Raw genomic sequence first — 26,072 nt, forward strand, 5'->3', positions numbered from 1 at the left:
TATCCATGCTTAGCATAATAAAGAAAGGCGATAGAAAGAACCACCTTCGTTGCGTTCCAAGATCGTAAGCATCATCATAGAGCCATGTGAGAACAAGAAGAGAAAAAGAAACTATGAACTTAGAAAATGGTTAGTAACTTCAAAACCAAAAAGAGAAGAAAAGGAAGATACAAAGTAACACTAAGTAACCAACTAAACTACTAGCTAATTAAAAGACACTAGACTACAAAATTTGGATTCAAAGGGACTTGAATCCAAAGGTTTTGGATAAATAAAATTTGATGAGTTATGGAAGAAGGTTGGTGCGGTTTTGAGCGTATGAGGGTGATAGGGGTCGAAGGTAGAAGGAGGAAATAAGGGGAAATGAAAGAAGAAAGAAGGAAGGGGAAGATAAGGGGCATGGCAGTGGGCGCGGCCATTGGTGGGTACACAAATAATGATGATGATAAACACCAATATAGGCAGTAGCAAAACCCCATTTTAATAGGTTCAAAATCCCAAAATAATGGTAGCACATCATGAACCCACCAAAAACAAACTTCCTTCAACTTTTAAAGCACAAAATTCCCTATCTTACCTCACTAAAATTCTTCCCCTTTTACCACAAATTTCGATGATATCGAGTATAAACACATCAAAAACCACAAAACACTTTCTCATTCCTCATGCTCACTTGATGAAATCCAATCCCAAGAATCCAACCTACAAATCCAAATAAGTAGAATAGTGAAAGAAAAGAAACTAAAATAAGGGAAAATAAGAAAATTCAAAATCAAAAAGAAAAATTAGACATCATTGGGTTGCCTCCTGGGAAGCTCTTGCTTATGGTCCTAAGCTCGACCCTTCCTCCAAATCATGGAAGGTCAAAGAACACCACGTTCTTCAAAGTGGCGGAAAGAGTAAATTTCTCCTCAACCTCTAGCAACTTCTAGTTGTTGCTTGATGAGATTTTATACAAAGACTTTTTTAATGCAAGCCTTTCTTTCCACAACTTCTTTCTCTTTCTCTTCTTCTTAGAATCTCGAGCTTTTTTCTTTTCCTTGTTGTTCTTTGTAGATGGTTCCTCACCATCTAAACTCATGGATACATCACCTTCATCTTGAGGATAGAGTTCAAACCAATGAGGAATGTCAACTTCCTCCTCGTCCATAAGCTTGGGAATCATCATTTTATCTTCACTAACCTTCTTGCAATCACAACTCAAAAGCACATCATCATAATTTTCAAGAAAATCGTTAGTTGAAGAATCAATCATGCATACATTATCAATGGGGCGAGGGGAATTAACACACATAATACCTTTCACAAGAGACAAAGACTCATGCGTTGGTTTTAGCTCAAAACTTTCCTCATTCTTACCAACCCTCAAGGTAATACGACCTCCCTTAACATCTATCAAGGCTCCCGAGGTGGCTAAGAAAGGTCTTCCTAAGATTATAGGGATATGGTCATCTTCCGCAATCTCAAGCACAATGAAATCAACGGGAATGGTGAGCTCTCCTATCTTGAGAGGAACATCCTCAACTCACCCCTTTGGAAACTTAATAGACCGATCAACTAATTGAAGGGTCATGTTGGATGGAAGGAGCTCACCTAGCTTAAGTTTCTTAAAAACGGAATAAGGCATGATGCTAACACTAGCACTAAGATCAAAAAGAGCATTGTGGAACAATTTTCCTTTGATTTTGCAAGGTACGGAAAAATTTCCAGGATCTTTTAACTTTTGGGGTAAGTCATTATGAATAAAGGCACTAAAACACTCTCCCAAATTCACCGATTCCACCATATCGCAATCTCTCCTACCGCTCAAAATTTCCTTAAGAAACTTAGCATAGGTTGGCATCTGTTCTACCACATCGGTGAAAGGAAGAGTAAGATGAAGTTGCTTAAGCATCTCGATGAATTTCCCAAATTGCTCATCCAATTTGTGCCTATTGTGCTTTAGGGGTTAAGGAAGTCTAGGTTTGTAAACCTCATCTTGCTTCCACTCTTTCTCTTTAGGCTTATCATTGGAATCCTCACTCATCTTGCTAGGCTCTTCATTCTAATTCCCTTCACTCGGATCACTCTCCTTTTCACTCTCCTTACTCTTCCTAAGAACACTCTCTTTAAGGATCTTACCAATCCTAGTGGTCATAGCACACATCGGTTCCCTAGAGTCAACTTCTTGTGAGGGTAAAGAAGATAGACTAGCACAATCTCTCAAAGGTTCGGCTAGTTGAACAATTTGGTTCTCAAGCTTCTTTCCATGAGTAAGTAGGTACTCAAACATTTTGTTACAAGACAATGTGAATTCATTCAACTTCTCGGATTGAGCCATCATGAAATTCTCTAGCCTATTTCATTGGGATTGTTGAGCATAGAAATCATCACCTTGGCTTTGAGTCTTTGGAGTAATTTAAGGTGGGGTATCTCTTTGAACATCATTTTGAAAATCTCCCCTACTTTGATTACTCCAATTACCCTTACCATGATTTTGGCTGGAATTTTGATTATGGTTATCATAACCTTGGTTATGATCCCCATATTCTTAGCCATGGCTTTGATCATTACAACAAAAGTTATTATGGTTACCACAAAATTCTTGGGTCACATGGTTACCATAACCACTATTTTGGTTATAATTATCATAGCTCCCATGATTGTGATAATTTCTATTCCCAACATTCTTTTGAGCATTAAATCTAGGTCCAAAATCATCATTATCAACACAATTCACATGCACATTCTCATATCCATCATATCTATCACAAGGAACATTGGGGCAATTAGAAGCATTATGATCATTCTTTCCACATAAATCACAAACCAAGCATTCTCTTATCATGCAACAACAAGCAAAAAGGGGGTTGGAGTAGGAAGATGTACCTCTCCCCTTAAATTGGGAGGGAAGACTAGAAGCTTGTGAAGGACTCTCGAGCTTGGTCTTGAGAGAATTCACCTCCTTTCCTAACTCCGAGACCAATGTGGACAAATCATTGACGACATAAGATTGATCGATTGAGCCACTTGTGCTTTCCGATTCCCTATCTACATCATGCCAATCCATGTAGTTCCTTACTACATCATCTATTACATCCACAACCTCTTCTTCCGTTTTGTTCATAATCGGCCCTCCGGCTCCGGCATCAAGGCTCGATCTACCTTGAGAGCTCAAACCACCATAGAAAATTTGTATTAATTGATAGGTTGGAATTCCGTGGTGAGGGCATTCCCTTTGGTAAGATTCTCTCTAGGTAATTGCTTGAAACTTTGGATTAAGGCTCTAGCCTCCGCCGTTTTCTTTGGTGGGTAGAAGCGAGACAAGAAAGCTTTTGTGATTTCATCCCATGTGCTAACGGACCTTGGATTTACCTCCTTGTCCAACCACTCTAAAGCTCTTCCAATGAGAGAAAGGGGAAACAACTTGAGCCTTATATATTCTTAAGCAACTCCGGCTACCATAATTGTATTACAATACTTCTCAAAGTCCTTGAGATGGTTGAGAGGATTTCACTTTCTGTGCCACCATATTGTTTCCTCTCAATCAAGGTGATCATAGCCGGTTTAATTTCAAAATCACCCTCCGGAATGCCCAACTACTTCAATGTAACTCTATGAGATTTTCCCATGTTTACTTGCACACAATCTCAAACAAAATTATTAGTAGCACGGCTACAAGTGTAGCCTAAAAGAAAATCTTTTTGTGTTTTTGAATAAAATGGAATAGACTCAACAACAATACACAATCGCGACACCATTCCCCGGCAACGGCGCCATTTTGATCGATGGTGAAATGGTAGGTCGTTGGACTACCCTTCCCAACCGGTCAAACAAAATTTATAACACTTAACCAACCCTTATACAAGTATAGTGGTAAGTCAAGGATCGAACCCACAGGATTGGTGAGTAATGGTCTATTGTCTATGGCTGAGCTATCCTAAAATCAATTGATAGGGTTGTAAATGCTAAGACTAGAACGAAAATTAACTTATAGAAATCAAATATGATAAGCACTAGGGGTAGGATCCACATACATTCATAATGAAATCAATCAATTTGGGAAGTCAATCAATTAAGTCAAGCAATGTGAGGGAAAATAAAAATTGCAACCAAAAGAGCATATCAAGCTATTCTCCTAGAGGTCTAACTAGCGTCAACTACGATAAACTCTAGCTAGGAAACATCACAAGACACCTCAATCGTGTAAATGCAAGCCACAAATCAATTGTCCGTATCAATGCAACCTTTCAATGCAATCTAGTGCAAATAACTAGGGTGATCAAGCCTAAATCAAACACACACATGCACAAAATTGATCAACCAATTTAATCACATCATCAACTCAATCAATTTCCCCAAATTAACTTCAATCCATTGCTAATACATGCTTCACTATTACCCTAGCAATCAAACTACTCACAATCAATTAAGAACATCAAAATCAAAGCTAATCTAATCAACAAATTCATATTCATCAATTGAAATCAAACTAAATCAATCTAACTATCAACAAAACAATTGAAATCAAACAAAAGATTGAATTAAAGAGTAAAGAATTCTTACAAACTTGATAGAAATCAAACCAAATGTAGCAATCTTCAATCATCAATCATCAAACCCAAAGTTTCTCTCTCTAAAAATCTAAGAACAAGTGTTTTTCTCTCTCTACCCAAAAATTCAATCTAAAACTAATTCTAATTCTATTCTAATTCTTCTCTCATGATTCTCTCTCTAAAAATAGAAGGAAAGACTATATATAGGAAAGATACAAAAGAAACGTTGGTTAGATCGTCCAAAAGAGACCCCGGGATCCGCAGGCGCACGAAAAAGGGTACGGAACAGGGCACCCAGGGAGGTGCGCCCGCACCACCCTCGTGCGCGGCCGCATCTCCCTCGTGGGCACTTTCTCTCTTTCTTCGTCCTAGCTCATCCTCATACGCTTGTCTTGGTGATGATGATGAACACTAAAGTAGGCAGTCTGAAAATGGATATTTTTGTGGGTTCATGGCAAAGATGATGCCCCCACCACATGCGTGCACCGATCTCTTGACTTGCACCTTGCGCTCCATCAAACTTGAAGCTCCAAAAGACGAACATGTGGCATCCAAATTGATGAGAAATATGAGAGGAAGGCTTGGGAATTCTTGGAAACACGATCATAACCTAAAAACAAATGAAAACAAACAAAAAAGAAGGAAAAAAACAAATAAACAAAGAAATGCACAAAACAAAGAAATTAACTACGGAAAGCACAAACTAACGAAATAAAGAACAAAACTAAGAATAACTAAGGAAAAGAGCTATAAAATGGAATGAAAATCATCCTAAAAGAGATCAAATGAGTGCCATAAATGTCACTCATCAAACCTTCTAAGTTGCGCGCGGATACTGGTCACTAAAATGACAGGTATCGGGATTTTGATCCGTTTGACCATTTTTCAACTGATTTTGCTCTTTAGTAGACGTAATAGCGCGCAAATTATCAAAATCCTTTTTAATTGCTTTGCATTTGTAGTTTGTTTTCTTCTTTGATAGTTTTTTTGCATCATTTTGCATGCACACCGTGCTTTGCGCCTTCCCCAAGCATACGTTTTGAACGTTTTTCGTAAGCGTGCCTTAAGACGTTCCGTGGTGGTGCTTTACGTAAAAGCACCCATAGACAGGTTTGTCATTTTACTGTACTGACGTTATAAATGTCTGGGTTTTCTTCTTTTTCACGTACAAAGCAAAAGGAAGGCATTTTCATGCAGCGTAAAAATGCAAATGGCGTAGCGTACATCGTAAAATTGTATGGCGTAGGTGTTGCATAAAATTTCACCTCAGCTCAAGGTTTGCAAGATGTACCTCTCGGAACTAAAAGGTAGACTATTTACTGTAGGCGTTAGCTCACGAGTCGACAGGTGCGCCGAACCTTCAGGAACAGGCACTTCTTGAATGGAAGAAAATATGGTAGTTAGTGAGCTTACTAACTTATCTGACAGTTAGGGTGTTTTTCCACCCCTTGTATAAAGAGCGACAAGACGATGTCGCACCCATATAGTCACATGCCCCCAGTCTTGAGACACGTGTACTCATCTTGTGGACAAAACTGCTGAGAGAGTTGCTGACTTTCTTCTCTCTCACTGGATTTGGATATATGCCTCTAGTCCTGAGACATGTTCTCTCTTGTGGACATTCGGCTCGAATACCGGACCCGGCTCGAATACCGGACCCCTTTTCGATTCGAATATCAAAAACCCCTTTTTATTCTTTTTACTTTGTTAAAGTCAGGCTAAAGTTTCAATGACATATCGAGGGACTTTAGGCCAACGATGACATGATTGAGAGGAAATCATGCCCTTTTATTCTTTTAAAACCGATCTCTTCTCATGACTTGACATCACCCAGAACACCTTTACTTGTAAAAGCGTTCTACAATTGCAAAGGGTCAATCTAGATTCTTTAGCGCGTTAAGACTAGGGAAAACTTAATTTAGCCTTAATAGCTATTTGTTTCAAACACTTAGCGAACCAAGGACTGTTTCGACATCCTTAAACATTTATGAAAGATTCTCTAACCTTAGAGAGCTTCGCAGAACGAGTCTCGGATTTTTTTTATTGACTACGTTGATCATCGTATATCCTAGACTCGATCAAAGTGGGGGGCTAACTGTAAACATCTACTTTTGGCCTCCTGTCCCAACAGGAAGTGCAATGACGATCAATAAAACCATATTCGTGTTGGATCGAAGTGAAGAATACTTATGGATAACTGGTTAAGCCACAAAACATAAAAGACTAGCCCAAATAACAGAACAAGGCCAACACAAGGTCTAATCAACTAAACCCGATCATAATTAGGCTTAAGCCCGTGCTTAAGACCCAATAATGACGGATTTAAGAGCGTCTAGGTTAAAATTAAAGCTGCCATGGAAAATGTCGCATGCATCTCACAAAGTCGCGCTCGGCAGTCGCGCGCAACTTATTCAGTTGCGTGCTGCATCCAGCACAACTTTTGTAGGTGCGCTCACGAAAGATTCAGAATATCAAAATATTAGAAAATCGAATCTTACCATAGAGCTGCGCGCAAGACAAATAGTTGTGCACGTATACCTGCTACCGGCAGAATGCTCTAAACCCTAAACCTAATCATTCCCTATAAATAAGACCCTAATTTGAGGCTTCAATACACAGAAAATAACCTAAAATCCTGGCAAAATACTTGGGAACTTGTGAATCCAAACCCTTTTGTCCTAAACACTCACCCTTTTCAATATTTTGTTACTACGGTGGAGGTTCCCCAACAAGAAGGAGTCCATAATAAGTGTTCTAAACGGAGATCTAGCAAAGAGAAGTGGTAAATTCCCGAGCACTTAGTTAAATCACCTTTATTTTTATTCTTTAAAAGAAATTTAATTAATTAATTAGTTGTTTGATCACCTTAAAATAATAAATTAATTAATTTCACATAGTATTCTTTCGTTAATCAAGATTAGAATTGAATAAAATAATTGTTGATTGATCACTTAAGTCAAGGCGAATATTGTTTATTTTATTGTTCTTTTCACGAATTTGATTAAACTAGTCGTTGGAGCACGCGCGTTGCGCGTGCCCCCCGACGGCAAGATAAGTAAAATTCGTAGTTATGTTCGGTTGTTGTGATATTTGTGGTTGTGTTCGGGTTTTGTAATAGCAAGGTTACATGAATTTGTAAGTGCTAAGAAGGAGTAGTGATAAAGTTTCTATGGGGAAATTTCTATGGAAAAACAATTGTTATAAGTGAAGTTATCTAGAATTTGTTATAGTTTGAAGATTTTTTTTTTTTTAAAAAAAAAACTATTGTTTTAGATATTATTTTAGAACACAATATAGTTTCTTATTGATAAGTACCTAAATAAATTCCAATAGCTTCGTCTTAGAATAATTGTGATAATAAGGAGTATATAAGGAAATGCAACACTAAAGGATAAAGTTGTGTAAAATGGATTAAATGTAACATATGCGAAAAAATTGTATATTTGTTTGTTAGCCTTTTTAAAGTAGAAAATTTTCGAGTGGTTCTTCTATTAAAAATTTTAGTAGTTAGAGTTTGTAATCGATATTATGGAATGTATAAAATGAATGAGAAATATCATTTGTGTATATATTAAAATTTATTTATTGGTTATTTATCTATAAATCATTTTATGTACGATTTTTAGATAATACGGTTGGAGGGAATAACTTTATACTTTTTTTATTTAAGTTTATAGTCGTTGGAGCACACACTATGCCCGTGCCCCCCCCCCGGTAGGATATATAATATTCGTGGTTGTGATTGCGTTTCGTAATTTGAGTTGTTATTAACATAATGATTAGGGGATCTTACTTGTGTGGTAGTCACTAACTTAGTTTTAAGTTCTTCCAATCTCTTCTTCCTTCATAACCTCTCTCTTTTATTTATTCCTTGCCTTATGTATTTTCCTTTTCTATTTATCCTTGCTTTTTTAAACCTTCTTAATCCTTTTTTCTCCTTCCTATCTACTCTTCTTGTATAGTTTAATTTGAACGGTTTAGTAAGCCTTTCTCTCTTTCTCTCTTTCTCTCTCTCTCTCCTTTCCTTTTTTTATTTCCTCAAACTATCATCGCCTCTTTCTCGGTCTCTCTGTGCCTCTTCTACTTGCTCCTTTTAAATGATCTTTCATTCTCTTGGCCACCTTCTCTGCCTCTTGACCCTTCTCTCTCTCTCTTACTTTATCCCCCAACATGCTCTTTACTCTTAACTTATGGTATTGCTTTTCTCTGTTTCTCTTTTAGTATGCTTTCCCTCTCTTACATAACACTTTTCTCTCTCACCCCCTCGACCCCTCCCCCCTTTCTCGGCCTTGCCTTTGCTCCCTTTCTTTGCACCTTTGTCTCTCAACCCCCCTCTCTCTCTCCCTCTCTTCCTCTTGACAATGCCTTTCTATCTATCTTCTCTCTCCGGTTTCTTTCCTCTCTCTTTCTTTCCTAGCCCCCTCTTTCTCTCTCAGCCCCTCTATTCCTTTCCAATCCCCCTCTTTTTTTTTTCTCTCCTTCACCTCCTATTTCTTACTCTCTACATCTCTTTCTCGCCTCTCTCCAATCTCTCTCACTCCTTCTCCTTCTCCCCCTTCCTATCTCCTAACTTTATCTTTCTAAAATTATCTATAACTATGGTTGCGCATATATTAAAAAGATCTCTCTCTCTCTCTCTCTCTCTCTCTCTCTCTCTCTCTCTCTTATGGTCATGCAATCCCCAAAAAGTATTGCGTATGGAGCGCACGCGTTGCACACCCCCAACTTTGTACAAGTAAATTTGTAGATGTGTTTTTGCACACATTTGTTTTATTGTTTATTGTATGTGAATTGAATTCAATTAACTTGCAAGAAGCCAAGAGCTAATCAGTGAAATGTGATTCAGCATTTTTTAAAAAAAGAATCTAAGCAAGTATTGTCATGTTCTTACTCTAAAATGTTTCTCCTTCCTTCCATTATTTTCCAAAACCCTCTATTTCTCATTCTTAAGTCTTTATCTCCTTCTTCTCCTTTCTCCTTTTTTATGACTTCAAAACTTTTTTATGATTTCAAAACTTATAGGTCTCTCTCTAGTGTATGGGTATTCATGCAAACTAAAGAAAGTAACTTCTTATGAATCTAGCATGAATCTACCTTAAAGATTGATTTATTTGTTTAAAATATAGTATTAATTAATCAATTTGAATTTCTACATAAAGTATCTCAATACCTTGTAAATCGTAAAACTTAGTTGATTTTAAATCAAATAGTTATACAAAGATATAATTTCTCTACTAACTACTACAATCAACTTGAATTTCTACGCCAATTATCTCATTATATACCTTATAAATTTTTGTGTGTGTGTGTGTGCGTTTTTTTTCCCTCTTGTATTAAATGTATTATTAATCAACTTGATATTAACCTCTTTTCTCCCAAAAAAAAAATTAAAAAAAAAAAAAAAAAAAAAAACTAACTTGATACTTAACCTCAAGAACAAAGATATAATTTTGCTACTACAAGGACAGTACACATATTGTATTTGAAAACAAGTATACATCATTTATATTCACTTATATGCTCTTGCATTACTTCATCATTTACGTATCTAATTCTATCCATTTCTACAATCTAAAGCTATAAATTAAATACTACTCGTACTACAAATGAAATTAAATCCCATAACCTCAACCTATAACACCATCACCATCTCACACATGCTTCATCTACCATCCAAGAGTTGCTAGAGTACTGATGGTTGTATCCTTGTCTTCTTGGCGCCTTTAAGCGCGTGCTCCACTCCTACAAGATTACCATATAATCATATATACATGAAGACATGGTTTATGCCACAGAACAATGGATTTTGAAATCCTCACAAAATGATTTGGGGCCGGCTAAATGAATCCTCATAACGAATCGTACGATATAAAGAAAAGTACATATATATATATATATAACAAAATAATAATTTGAAAGAGTTTGAAAAAATGTGAGTGAAGAAGACAATTTACAAGTCATGAACTATACACATAAGCAAACATTGCCTTTAAAAGTCGTTTCAAACCCAATTAACCAAAGCCCTGCTCTTGTTTACAGGTTAATTTGAAGAGAAAAGGCTAAAAAGAGATGAGATATCTGACATCTTTATTGTTCTAAAATTGCTTAGCTTCTTGAAATCAATGCCACTACAATTGACTAAAGCAAAACATAAGCTACCAAGCATGTTTCCTTCTAGACTATTTAAACCCGCAATGATTTGTCTCAATGGCAAGATGATCAATTCACCACAAACTTGTTTTTTACTGCAAATAGAGAGTCTAATTAAGGAATGGACTGCATTATAAGCACTTCAGTTAATGTCTAGTCTGATGTCAACATATGACATTGTTGATAGAGGTATCTCTCAAAATATGCAACTTAAGTGTTTGATAAGAAAAAAAAATATATTATAAGTGTGCTACAAATCATTAGTTACCTACTTACCCCCAATTAAATCCAGAGGTAATAGCTAGGTATAATCAAGGAGTATTTGCGTTTTTTTTCCCCGTTTCATCAATTGTATAAGAGTATAACACCTCCAAAATTATGATTGTTACAACTTATTCTATCAAATATAATAACCAACAAGACGTTATCTAAAACTTGCACTCAAGAATTAATCAAAATGCTAATAACTATGTATATGCATTTTACATCATAACATATAGATTTTCAATGAATACTATATATGCTATATTAATATAGTACCATATCAGATTTAGTATACACTACAACTTACAAGGTATGACATAGCAGCCTCACAGCAGTTGTAAATAGATACTACAGTGCATTCATCATCCATCTCGGCAATTCCAATGATGCCTTTATTCCAAGCCTACTCAAGAACAACGCATATAGGATGTGCAGAAGTAACACGAAGAAGCAACAATTTAGTAAGAGCTGGCAGAAAAAGACAGTGTAAGGTTGATGGCTACATCATACAAAATTAAGAATTTTTTTTCCCCTTTTTATAGTACCAAAGCCTAAATGTTCAGAAATTTGTAAGTCAATAAAATCTTTCTTTAAAGCTTGATAAGTATACTTATAAAAAAAACAGTTAAATACATACAAGCACAACCAAAATAAAATTTAAAAAATAAAAACAAAAAACCATGCAAAATCCATAAAAGCAAGAAGTCACTCACGGATACTATTATGAGGTTCGGAGCTCCAAAAGCATTTGAGCGGAGTGCTTGAGAACTTCTCTGAGATTGTCTTCCTCTCAATATTCTCCCCTTTTCCCCCTGGAACTCAACAAAGCAGGGCAAGTGAGTGAGAACTACAGCAACTTTAGAGTTACTACAACTCAGTTGTATCAGGGCTAGCTGATAGATTTGAGAAACTGTATAAAGGATTAAAAACCCATTTGCATATATCCTATCCAAAATCCTACAAGTACAATACTCAAATAGATTCAAACTTCAACATTTCACTTTTTCATTGACATATGTAATTCCTATTTTCTAGAATAATACCCCAACTCAGCAGAACAAGAGGTAATAAAATAAATAGAAAATTTTCACCCATATTTAAACACAAGCCACTATTTAAATACTATTGACTATAAGCAAGAAATCTAATTTAACTCAAGCATCACTAATTCAATCCTATTACAATTAAAAATTAGTCATAATCACACTAAACTCAGATCTTTAACATAAATGCTTTTTGTGTCCAAGACGGTAACAATGAGGGTTCTCGACTTTTCCAATAGTTGGAGCTACATCCTAGCAGACTTCATTAAGAAATAATTAATTAGATAATGAAAGATCCTAATCAAATAGATAAATAAATAAATAAATAAGACTCTGACTTTAAAATACATGGGAATAAAATCCCAATTTTTTACCAAATTAAATCAAAACCACCCCATAATTCTGAAATAATTTTTCACCCTCCATGTCTGCATATATAGAAATTACAGCATCACTCATAATCAAAGTACAAGAAATACAACGGGGAAAAAAGGGAAATGAACACAACCCTAAAGGAAGAAACAATGAAGCCCAACAAATCTTCATGAAACAATTACTCATACTTCACTCATACAAAAGAACACAAAATAAATAAATTTCAAACCGAATTTAACAATAATGGTGCAAATATAACCTAATTTAAGCATTACCCTAAATTCTTGAACAACAAAACACTTCATCAATGTGTAAAATTACCACTCAAGTCAAAACTCTCACCAATTTATTTACCAATTTACTTAAAACACTTCAGATTTGACAAAAAAATTAGCCTAACATCAACTGAGCTTGTTTCTCACTCAATCAAATTAAAATTCCATCAATTCCACAAAACATAAACAAACATCAACAACAACACACAAATCACAGCATAGATCATAAATAATTCACATTCTAGAAATTAAATAAATAAGTAAATAACATATCGACCATGCAATAATATCTGAGTTTCTTCACCTCAAACTCGAATCCACCAAACCTTGCTCCGTCTTACTCCTTGCCTCCTATTTTAGAAAGAAAACAGGGAAATTGGAGGATGAGTAAATAAAAAACAAAACTCCATAAACAATGCAATTAAAACTCAGTCAACATCAGCATCTTTTGATGTATAGGTGGCAACTAAAAGAGGCTAACCATAAATAATTATGTTTGTGTTAATAAATGTTATAATTATAAATAATAAAGTTGACAGAGGGGGGAAAAAATCTTTGTACTCAATCCAATCAAATATAAACTACCTTGCAACATATAGATAGTGCGAATCTTGGCTAAAGGTAAGGAACAATAACACTTGGATTTAGCAAAGCAGATTTTGTGCAGAGATGATGAGTTGTGAGGGGGGAAAGAGAATGAGGGAAAAGACAGATTGTGATGCGACGGTGGATCCCCGATTTTATATAAAAACATTTCTATACCCGAGTATAAAATAGATGAGCTTGTTCACTCATAGGAATGAAAACAAAAGCCAATTTTTGTTAAAAAAAAATCAAGAAGGTGAAGAGCACAATTCTAGCTTGCAGTGTGCGCTTCCCATTATTAGAAGTAGACTTAATCTCAATGTTTTTAGAAGGCATGAGCTGCAATGAGGTAAAAGTTCAGCCAATGCTTAGGCACAAGATAGAATGTGAAAGTCAAAACTAAGCAAAGAACTGATAATTAATAATAGTTAAATTTTTTGAAAATATAAAGTTGGATATTTTAAATAAGGAAAGATATCACCAGATTACACTCGTCCCCCGATTTAATTGCCTAAGATGATTATTTTCTTTTGTGAAAAAAATATTTGAATTTCCATACCCCCTCCCCCACAAAAATGAAATCAAAGGAAAAATAATATTCTCCAAATTGCCCACCAAAATGCATTCAACAAATAGCAGATAGAAATTGAAATTAACCTAAACATTGCTTTTCATTCCTCTTAGCTGGTGCATCAAATTTTTCATCGCCCACCATCTTAGAAGGTTGAAGGACAGTAATAAGTTTGGTTTATGGAGAAATAAACATAAAAAAAAATTTAAAAAAAAATTTTAAAAGAAAAATTAAACAAAAAAACACAGTCAACATTCATGTTAAAGGTTAGATGAAAATTGAACCACTAATTAGAACAAGAAAGAGAAAGGGGATATAGAATTGTACCTAAAACTCGATAAATCACTCAAATTCAACCCAATATAAAAAAGAGGAGATCAACAATTCTGCTACAAAATCAGACAATAATGCTACCAAAAAAATAAAAAATCAGCCCCAAAAATCTATAAATCACTCAAATTCAACCCAAAAAAACCACCACACAATAGAAGAGGCACTAAAACTCAACCCTTTAAAAGTTTAAAAATAATAGAACAAATAAACCCAAAAATCGAAAACAAATCGATCAAATAAACCCCATTAATAACGAAACGAATTCGCACAAATATACCCACAAAGATTCAACCCAAAAAATTCGAAAACAACAGGAAAGTAAACCCCAAAAATTCGAAACTAAATCGAGAAAGAGAAACGAGATCGAACCTCATGAATGTGACGATCGGAAAATCGTCTTCCACAACCTCAGACTCCAAGAATCGAAGCGCCGTCGTCGTTGAAAGGGATGAACGGTGATCTTGAGTTGCTGAATTTTTCTCTCTCTAGGTTTCTCTCTCCTTGTTTCCCCTAAATACATGCTCTGAGCCTCTGACCCTTTCCTGAGATGAAAATAGAGAAAGGGAAGTCGGTGAGAAACAGGAGAGCTACTCTCAATTATAGCTATCACACATAATGCAATTGGAAAAGAAAGGGCAATTTTGGCAATTCATTAAAAGCAAGGGTGTCTATGTAATAGCACGCAAAAGAACTATTCACCAGCTACAGTGATTTCTTTTGCATGTTTTATAATGGTTATAGATAAGAATAACGACCTTACGATGTAATTCCTACTTGAATTAATGTGTGTAAATAAAATCAACTAACATAGTTTTAGGTATCACGTTGCATATATTATTTGGTAATGAAATTGTGCAAAGGAAGAGCTAGTAGAGGTCGCACTAGGGCTAGGATCGCGATTCCCCTCTAAAGGAACGTTATCTTAATACCCTCGCTCCCGAACTCATTTCTGGTTTCTAGACCAATTTGGGCATGGGTAAACTTATGATTCATGCTAAATATCCCTTGAACTCTACTTGGGAGAAAGACATGAACGAGGTTTATGGGTTTTCCTAAAATTCATTGGCGACTCCTACTTGTTTCTTACAAAAAAGCGTGTATGATAGAATCATCTCTAATTCAAGGTCTCCCAAACAATCAAGAATCCAAATCCTAATACACCCTAAAAAGTGTAAAGTCCTAGGCTTTAAAGGGCCATAGGCATCTAAGGAGAAGGATCCCCTACGATGGGAACACCCTCCTTACAGTGACAAGTGGTCTGCCACCACGTTCTCTGCACCCTTTTTGTCCTTTATCTCAATTTTAAAATCCTGGAGCAAGAAAACCCAATGGAGTAGCCTAGGCTTTGATTCCGCCTTGGCTATCAAGTATTTTAAAGTTGCATGATCAGTGAAAACAATAACTTTATAACCAACAAGATATGATCAAAATTTTTCTAAAGCATAAATCACAGCAAGAAACTCCTTCTCTGTGGTGGCATAGTTAACTTGGGCTTCCCAAAGTTTTACTTGCATAGTAAATAGCATGCAAAACTTTGTTCTTTCTCTGTCCGAGCACGGATCCTAGTGCAATGTCAATTGCATCACACATAATCTCGAAAGGAAGATTCCAATCGGGTGCACATATGATGGTTCCGATATCAAAGATTGCTTTATCCTGTTAAAAGCCTCAAGAGACTCGTCAGTAAAATCAAAAGGGGCATCCTTGAGTAAAAGCTAAGTTAGTGGTTTAGCAATTTTAGAAAAATCTTTGATAAAGCGACGATAAAACCCCGCATGACCCATGAAACTTCTAACTCCCTTAACATTAATTGGAGGAGGCAATTGCTGAATCACGGATATCTTAGCTTTATCTACTTGTATACCCTTATCAGATATAATATGACCAAGAACTACTCCATCTGTCACCATAAAGTGACATTTCTCCCAATTTAGGACCAAATTACATTCTTTATATCTTTTCAAGATTTTAGCGAGATCTGCTAAGCATGCATCAAAAGAAAAACCATACATGCTAAAATCATCCATACAGACTTCCATAATAGACTCTATGAAATCAGAAAAAATGCTCATCATGCAACGTTGAAAGGTAGCGGGGGCATTACATAAACCAAAGGGCATCCTACGACATGCAAAAGTACCATAAGGGCATGTAAATGTGGTCTTTTCCTGATCTTCAGGGTGAAATGGAATTTGGAAAAATCCCGAATACCCATCTAAATAACAAAAGAACTTATGATCAGCTAACCTTTTAAGCATTTTATCAATAAAGGGAAGGGGGGAGTGGTCCTTTTTAGTGGCGATATTTAATCTACAATAATCAATGCACATACGCCACCCTGTAACAGTTCTAATGGGAATCAATTCATTTTTATCATTTTTTTCATCCCACCCTTCTTAGGAACCACAAGTACAGGACTTACCCACTTTGAGTCAGAAATTGGATAGATAATACCAGTATCAAGTAATTTCATAACTTCTTTCTTAACTACTTCCTGCATGTTAGGATTCAACCTCCTCTGGGGTTGAATACAGGGCTTGTAATTGTCCTATAGATGTATCCTGTGCATATAAAAATCAGGGCTAATACCCTTGAGATCATCAATACTGTACCCTATTACCCTTTTGTGGGTTCTGAGAACCTCTAGAAGTTGGGAAGTTTGGGGGTCATCAAGTGCAGTACTAATGATCACAGGGTACAATTCCTGCTCATCAAGAAAAACATATTTTAAATGAGAAGGGACAGGTTTTAGTTCAGGTTTCTTCACCTCTACAGGTTTTGATTCCTGAACCAAATTTACTACCTTCATACTTTCTTCATAATCGAATTCCTCGATGGCAAGAGCCTTCTCTATGACATCCACCTCCTTGCTCCAAATACTCACATCACCTGCAGATAAATTTCCACAAAGTATTTCCTCCAAGGGATCCCTTGCAAGAACCTGTTGTAAGCTTTCTTCACAAATATCATCCATTATATCAATAACATCAATTAAACAACAATTTTCCTCTAGCATAGGTCCTTTCAAAACCTTCCCTAAATTAAATGTGATATTATCATCTCCAACAGAAAAGGATAGTTTACCATTTTTAACATCAATAATGGCTCCTGTAGTTTGGAGAAAAGGCCTACCTAATATAATGGGAATTTGCGTATCCTCAGCCATGTCTAAAACAAACAAATCAACAAGGATAAAAAATTTACCAACTCTGACAGGGACATCCTCTAAAATACCTAAAGGTTATTTAACAGAACTATCTGCCATTTGCAAAGTTATATTAGTAACTTTTAAATCACCCATATTAAGTTTAGAACATACAGACGATGGCATAACACTGACACTAGCACCCAAATCACACAATGCTTTATCAATGAAGACATTACCAATATGACAAGGGATGGAAAAACTATCAGGATCCTTTAACTTAGGAGGGGATTTATTTTGCAACAAAGCACTACATTCCTCTGTAAAGGTACAATTTCTACCTCATTAAAGGCCCTTTTCCTAGTCAGAATATCTTTCATAAATTTAGCATATGCAAGAACCTGTGTAATAAGCTATGTAAAAGGAACTATTACCTGCAAATTTTTCACAACCTCCAAAAACTCACCAAACTGCTTATCCAATTTATTTTTCAAATGACGATTTAAAAATGGTAGTTTGATAACTAGTTGTTGTGCTTCTCTACTCTTCTCCTAAGTAATATCCTTCCCTAGAGTTGTACCTTGCAATGTATTATCAGAAATATTAGTTTTAGCCTGGAGCTCTGCAGGAACATCTAGTATAACAGAATCAGGATTAGCAATTTTATTTAAATTAGGTTCATCCTCTTTGGGCATAGGGGCCCATCGTAGTGTGAACCACTCCTCAGAGTAATTGCATTTGCATGATCCATAGGTTGCATTCCCTACGATGGTAGAGTTCCCTGCTGGTGAGTCTGTAGAGTAGAAGATAACTGGGCAATTTCGGTGTCCATGACTTTATAATGGGATATAATCGAGTCAATCTGTGAATCTCTACTCTCCATATGCTTCTGCATATTAGTTAGCATCGCTCTAATTTCTGACAAAGAAGGGTCAGAAGATGGAGAAGGGGTTTGTGCTGAGGCTTTTTGGCTAGAGTTAGGGTGGTAATATTTCTGTTGTGGAGGGGGTGCTTGTTGTGGTTGTTGGGGAGGTGTAGGATTTTGAACATTGGTACTCCGATAGGATAGGTATGGATGGTTTCGGAGTCCAGGGTTATAGGTGTTGGAGTATGGGTTATTTTGTCTATAGGTTTGAAAGGCATTAACTTTCTCCAATCTTGCTCCCAATGTCCTACAAACCCACAATTTTCACAAAAATCCTCATTAGAATTATTAGAAACAGCGAAAACATTAGCAACAGAAGTAGGAGTAGAAGTACTAAGATTATCTAATTTCTGGCAAATAGATGTCAGTTGGGCTTGCACAAAGGATACTGAATCGGCATGGTGTTTGCCTTTGTTCGCAAAGCCTCTAGAATTCCCATATTAGGAATTATGTATTGTCATATCTTCAATAACCTGTCCTGCATCATCAACATTAAGATTCATAAACCTTCCACTAGCTGCGGAGTCTAGAATCGTTCTAGATGTATTTCCTAATCCATTGTAAAAAGCTTGAATCAACTGCCACTGTGCTAGATTATGATGGGGGCACTCCCTCTGTAGATCTTTGAATCTCTCCCAAACCTCATATAGAGCTTCATGTGGCTCTTAGGCAAAATTCTGAATTGCACTTCTCAATAGGGCTGTTTTCTCCACAGGGGAATATTTGTTATAAAAATTCAAAGCAAGAGTTTCCCAGTTAGTAATACCTAGTGTAGTTCTATTCAAACCCTTAAACCACAGTTTGGCTTTTCCACATAATGAAAAGGGAAAAAGAATCTCCCTGATCTGGTCCTGCGTAACCCCATTCTGCCTAATAGTATTGCAGTACTAACAGAAATCAGCAATGTGAAGATTTGGGTCTTCACCCTTGGCTCCACTAAACTGCTTCCTTTTTGTCATCGTTATGAATCGGGGTTTGATCTTGAATTGAACTCCCTCGAGACCCGGAGCAGGCGAAAGGTTTGGAAAATCCGTCAGGGACGGCTGCGAGTAATCGTTGAGCTTCTTAGGTGATGTCATCTTTGATTCTGAATCTGGAGGAAAATCTGAATCACTAGAGTCGGTTGGCGGATCTCTAGGAATATCGTCACCCCAGAACCTGCCAGGATTTATCTGTAAAGATTCTTTTATCTATGAAACGAGCGCTTGATCTCAGGATCGAATGGAATATAACCTGATCTAGAACACTGGGGCATAAGCAAAGAACTAAAAGACAAATATGAGAATTGCCTCAAAGAACTAACGTTCTCTAAGACAAAAGAAAATAATCTAGACTACAAAAAATAATGAGAAATAAAAATAAAATCGTTTCCCATGCAACGACGCCAAATTTTGACAAGTTAAATTCGTATCACCTAATCAAAAGTAATTCCTAAAACCACTAACTTAATATAGATAAGGAAGTAGGGTCGAATCCACAGTGAAACTGGTCTTTCTATTCCTAATTAATTAATTAACAGTAATTTAAATTATCAAGTAACCAATTGTTGTTGTAAAAAGTAATTATACTACAGAGATCAAGTTTAGGGAGAAAAAAGGAAGCCTAGGGTCACAAGTTCACCATTAATTAATAATCCGGGATAAAACATAACAATCAATAATTAACATTGCACAAATAACATGATTAACAGGCTCTCGCAATTTATTAATCAACATAGATCTAACAGGCTCTTGCAATTTACTAGATCTAAGTTCTATTGAAAATAGCCTTTAATATCAAATTAACATCTGCTCGATTCATCAATTCAATATTGCTATACTTTTACAATCAAATTACATCTGCTCGATTCATAATCTAATTGTAAAGAATTAAAACAATTCAATAAGAAATTATCATACAATATCAATAATCAACAATAACAATTATCCCTTCGTATTAATCATGGATCCCCTATAAACCCTAGAATTTAACTACTCAGACATAATTAAATCTAAATTAAACAAAGCAATATGATGAGTGTCATTTATGGCACTCATAGGGTAGTCTTTTAGGGATATTTCTTTCCCTTTTTCATGCTTTATTCTCCTATTTTTGGTCTTTTTCCCTTTAGTTTCTGTTTTTCCTCTTTTCTTTATGATTCTTGTGTTTTTATCGTGTTTTCCTTTATTTGGCTCTGTTTCCCTTTTATTTCCTTTCTTTGTTTGCTTGTGTACGTATTTTGAGAATCGCCTTGGCAAAGGAATCAAGTTAGGACCTTAATGATTAAGCAAGGAAGAAGCATTTGGCTAGAGAGGGCTTAGAGAGGCCTTGGAGAGGCCTCAGAGAGGTCTCCAAGGTATTACCAGCAGGCCGCGGGCCAGCAAGCCGCGGGCGCGGGAAAATTGGAGAGGCCGCTCCATTCCAGAGAGAACGCGGCCCCCTGATCAAGATTTGGGAGCAGGGGATCAGCCGCGGGCGCGGGTTTCAGTGCCGCGGGCGCAGTGTCTGCCTAGATAGCCCGCGGAGGGTTCCGTACCCATTTCTCCGCGAATGCGGGTTTATCGAGAGAGGGCGCGGGAGCTGCCGTTTTCTTCTTTGCTTATAAATAGAATTGTATTTCCTTTTTGAAAGCAACTTTTTGATAATATTTCATTAGCTTAGTTTTAGAGAGAGAATTTAGAGAGAAGTTAGAGAGAAGTTCTTGGTTTTGGATTTGTAACTCAACATTTGATCAATCAAGTTTGGATTTCTTCATTTTCAATCATCAATATTAGTGAGAATCTCTTCCTTCTTTCATCTCTTATTTACTTGTTATTTGATTTATGCTTGATGCTTGTTTTTCTTTGGATTTGAGTTTGATATTGTTGAATACTTTGATTTCTCTTAGATTTTGATATAGAATGATGATCAATGCAATTTCTAGTTATTTGTTCTTGAATTTCACCATGATTAGTGAGTAGATTAGTTGCTAGGGAAGGGGGAAGCATGTTTGATTAATGAAATTGCTAGTTGATGCTCTTTGATTGATTGATTTGTTGCAATTAAATTGGTTGACATAGTTTTTCTAAGATTGATTAGACTAGGAGTGATCACCCTATAAGATTAATCTAGATTGCATTGCAACTCTTAATGACATGAACAATTGATTTGAAGGTTGCTCTAATTGATTGGGTTTGTTTGTGATTCTTCTTGATTTGCCTTTCATAGTGACACTTAGATTGGCCTATAGGAGATAGCATTTGAACTCTCTTGATTGCTACTATTGTTTGTCCATTGCAATACTCGAATTAATTGATTGAGCTCTAAACTAGCATTATCATTGAACTTGCATGTGGAACCCATATCCCTATTGTTTAGACCTTTGATTACTTGTTTAGACTTGTTTTAGTTTACCATAGTGCCAACCATAATCTCAATTTCATCTTCGAGGTAGCTTGACTTAGACTTTAGTTCTCATCATTGCATTCCCTTGGGATCGACCCTTAACTTGCCCTATATTCATATAAGGTTGGTTAGGTGTTTACAAATTTAGTTTGACTGCCACTACTACAAAAAATGGCTAAGAAACCATACTAAATAGGCTTAAGAGACCATAAATAGTATGGTTTGTATCTCAGTGGTCTCTTAGCATAAGAAACCATAATTTTAGTTTGGTTTCTTATCAAACATAGAAACCATAGTTCAAAGATATATGGTTTCTTAGGTCTCAATTATGGTACTTCATATAGAAGGATAAGAAACTTGTTTTGTTTGAAGTATGGTATCTTTGATAAGGAATTAGATACCAAAGTTGTTACAACTATGGTTTCTTAGACTTCCTTTGTATGTACGTAGTTTTACATTTATAATACTGTATATTGTAATATTTTACATTTATAATACCATATACGTTTTTAAGTTCAAATCAAACACAATCAATATTAAATGTAATTTTGAGATGTAAAAAAATATAATTCCATTGAATGAGATTTGATATTCAAGATTCTTTATCGTCGTTACTTTCAATGCTCAAAGCAATACAAACTAATTATACAATGTATTGTAACTCCCTCATCAAAAAATATACCAGTAAATAAATTATAAAATTATAACATCAAGCAAAATGATAACAAAACTTAGATCTGTTTTTTATTTTTCTTGAAGATGAACTCAATATGAAAATGGCTGACACGATGACACCGTCTTTAGCTTCCGTCATCATCATACCACAACCCCTCCTTTACATCTACTTTGTCATCAAGCTCATCCAAATTTGCCAATTTCTATCATTTAACATCTGAAATAAATAGAAAACTAAATCAGCAATACATCTACAAAATTAATTCAGATCAATAGTAAAAACAACAATGATTCTCCATATCTTCAATTTTTTTTTTATTAATATATCATAAAAGCAAATATCAAGTAGCAAGATCTATACTACTACGAAACAAAGTAATAGAAATTTCTAAAAACCGAGAAATAAAACTCACCGAGTTCATCAAAGAAGCAGATCAGAAAACCGCTAATTCGCTATATAGAAAATCAGTTTTCAAGGTCGTCTCTCGATTAATAATCCTTCATAAGTCTAAATCCTTGAGATTTTAGAAAAATTATAAGAGCAAGGAGTTAGATCTACAAAAATAAAATTATAGAAATGAGACTATGAGGGGAAGCAAATGAACAGCTTAGACATTAGGCGTTGATAACGAGGGTTTTAGTGAAGGAGAAGAAGGAACCCCTTAAAACAATAAAGAAAAAATAAAATAAAAATTATACTACCCACCCACGTATATATACACCTACCACCATATTAAGAGACCATATGTCTCTAATAGTCTAATGTATGGTGTCTTTGATCTTATTAATTCTTTATTATATCTAAGAAACCATACATCTCTATTGTGTGGTATCTTATAGTTTTTCTAAGAAACCACATTTCTCAAATATATGGTTCTTTAATCTAAGAAACCTAAGAAGTATTTTTAATGGTGAGTTAGATGTGGTTCCTTATCCCATTTTTGTAGTAGTTGGGGAAAGGGTAGATAACAACATACATTTTCCTCTTGTCACAATAAAAGAAGTCATAATAAAGTAAAGAAATAAATTTGTTGAAATAAAGAAGAAATCGTTACCAAAGTTAACGGAATTCAGGAGTTGAGTCAAGAACAAGAGTAAAGTTGTAGAGAGAAATCTAGAGAGAGAAAAATACTAAGTAGAGAGAGAAATTCCAAGAGAAGAGATAAACAAAATAAATCTACTAAATCGTACTCATACAAAACCTCTAATTACTTCTAATTAGAAACTAAGTATTCGTCGAATAAAACTCTCTAGAAACACATGCCCGATCTGGCGAGGGACCGCCCTATCAGGCGCGCCTTTTTCTTCGCATACTGAGGAAGGGCAGCCCTTGCCCCGGAGGGGGCAATTGATCACATTTGAGCATGCAACTCTCCAAATATCACGTTTAGAGAATCTGATGAGGAAGGAGGCACTATAGTAGTAGAGGCAGGACCAGTAGTAACAACGGGAACACTAGGCTCAGTAGTAAGAACTATCATTTGGCTGGGTCTTGCAGGTATCAACAAGGAAATTGGACACGAGCGAGAGCTAGACTGACTCAGGGTGGCCGCCTGTTCGTGCTAATGCTCACACGATCGGCCGCGCCTTGTGCCTTGCACCAAGCTTCCCCGCATCCGCCCGATCGTGCCTAGGATTGCCCGATCGGGCCCGGCTTCATCTTGGAGCCTTGAACACTTCAATTGGGCTTATTTCTTGGCCCAATCCGGATATCCACTGAGGGTCTTGAATACTCGGTCCAATGCTCATATTTCACAAATCGAGCCCTTAATCACCGGCTTGATGACTCTAACCGGCCTTGGGCTACAAAAATGGTCGTGCTCCTCCAATGTCCGTAGTTACTCCATGAAAACCCGGGAAAATGCTTCAAAAGTGCAATTCCCTACAAAACTCAACCAAAACTACAAAACACTATAAAACACCAATTAGTAATAAAAGTAGCTCTAAAGAGCCAAAAACAAAACTAAATATGACCAAGGGACGGGGGTAAAATACTATATAAATTAGACACATCACATTCTCATGAAGTCATTTTAAGGTCTTTCGAGATTCTTAGTTCTAGTTTGTTGCAAATCTCGATAGTCATCGAGTTCATTTTCCTCTCACTTGTCGTTTTGGAAATGTGTTACTTTCCAGAAAGACACCACTTAGAGCAACAAACTTTATGATCTCAATTAGATTGTGGAGGTAATGTCTGTAGTCTCACTTGAATGCTTACAAAGAGACATGCATATTGTCTTTGGTTAAAAGTTCGTTGTGAAACAAATAGTTAGCTCCTACTTGAGCTATCTTAGCCTTTATTGAGCCATTCAGCTCCCATTGAGCCACCTAGCTTTCACTAAGCCAGTGAACTCCCACTAAGTCAGTGAACTCCCACTGAGACTAAGAGCCTTAAACAAATACTTGAAAAGACGTTTAGAAGTTATTTCTATCCATAACTGAATATGTCGTCCTTTCTTAGCTTCGACATCTCGTTTAGTGTAACATTAGTCACTTGTGCAAATCTTAATGAACTTTATAGGAAGGATTGTGAACCATCATCGTTCGAGTCATATTCAAATGACATCGAGGTCTCCGTGAAGACATGTTATGTTCTTTATGGAGTTTGTTTATGAAATTTTCCATTCAGAACTTTGAGATGGTCACGCTTGGCTCAAGCAAACATCGCTCGATCTAATCTGAACGTTTTGATATCTTGCCAAGTTGATTTTATACTTCACTGAACTCTTGAGCTACTCAGGTCAAATTTGTTCACATTTGATGAATAGAGCCATACTTTTTCAAATTCATTGTGAAATGTGCAAGTAACTGAATTCTATTTAGCATTCGGAGTCAATTGTCTATACTAAGAACAATAGCTCTTTGCTTTGTCAGTTTCAACAAGACTTGCTTGTCTTAGAACAATTTTGTATCGAGCAACTATCAAGAGCCTATCTAATACAGCCTTGAGTACATTCTTGTCGATGTGACATTCACTACTACAAAAAGCGTGTTTTTTGGACGCTTTTAAGACATATTTTTGACGCTAAAAAGCGTCGAAAAATTATTTCTCGACGCTGCAAAAAAGCGCCGCAAATCCATGAGTTGAAAATTTTTCAGAGACACAAAAAAGCGTCTAGAATCTCGACGCTTTTTACTGTCCAAACTAATATACGAAGCGTCGAAAATTACGTATTTCGCGCATTATCCCAAATGTATGTAGTTTTTTAGCGACGCTTTTTCCTGTCCACATAATCAAATTTAGTGACACTTTTTGTTGTCTTGCGTTTATTCGTGTCAGCCTATGGTATGGCGGGAAAGTCTTTGAAATTTGAAAATATGCAATTATGTAGACATTAAAAAGCGTCTAGATTTATGTTTTAAGTTTTTTTTTTCTTTTATCAATTTATCATCATACATACATTATAATTATTTAAATTTATCATAAATTAAATTAATCAATAACATTAAAATAAAAATAAACAAAAATTCTATATAACTAGATTAAAAAAAACAATAATTAATCAACAATAAAAAGAGTAAGTCGTAGTTAGTTAATTACCAAATTTAGAAAAGAAAACATCAAGACAGTACAATTAAAAAAAAAACGGTCGCATATTAAATAGTATGTAGCTTGTCCCTAAATAAATACATCACTAATATAAGACTAAAAACCAAAATAGATAGATGATGGCCACATTGATCGATATAGTCGCTTGTTGATGCTCAAGTGTCCCGGCCTATTCTTTTGTTGCACCTAAATTGCCTTTTCCAATCTTCAAAAAAAAAAAAAATTACAAAGTATAAATTAGTCTAAATAATTTTTTACCAGAGCAACCACCATTACACATATG

At 35.8% G+C, this 26,072-nt stretch overlaps 2 long non-coding RNA genes across 3 annotated transcripts; both read right to left on the reverse strand.

Moving 5' to 3' along the window:
• Positions 1-9,920: 9,920 nt before the first annotated feature.
• Positions 9,921-14,706, reverse strand: LOC145612076 (uncharacterized). Of its 2 annotated transcripts, none has more exons than XR_014106528.1 (5): positions 14,501-14,706; positions 12,947-12,993; positions 11,663-11,761; positions 11,257-11,352; positions 9,921-10,277 (listed from the first exon to the last, which is right to left on the reverse strand). It is a non-coding gene; the product is annotated as an uncharacterized LOC145612076 (long non-coding RNA). The 2 variants fall into 2 exon arrangements; XR_014106527.1 differs by having other exon boundaries at positions 9,926-10,277; positions 11,257-11,417.
• A 7,414-nt stretch (positions 14,707-22,120) lies between these two features.
• LOC145612627 (uncharacterized) lies at positions 22,121-23,034 on the reverse strand. The gene is made up of 2 exons (XR_014106663.1): positions 22,653-23,034; positions 22,121-22,456 (listed from the first exon to the last, which is right to left on the reverse strand). It is a non-coding gene; the product is annotated as an uncharacterized LOC145612627 (long non-coding RNA).
• Positions 23,035-26,072: the final 3,038 nt, after the last annotated feature.

The sequence above is a fragment of the Chenopodium album genome, chromosome 24 (genome assembly GCF_948465745.1).
Source record: "Chenopodium album chromosome 24, dcCheAlbu1.1, whole genome shotgun sequence".
NCBI classification, from domain to species: Eukaryota; Viridiplantae; Streptophyta; class Magnoliopsida; order Caryophyllales; family Amaranthaceae; genus Chenopodium; species Chenopodium album.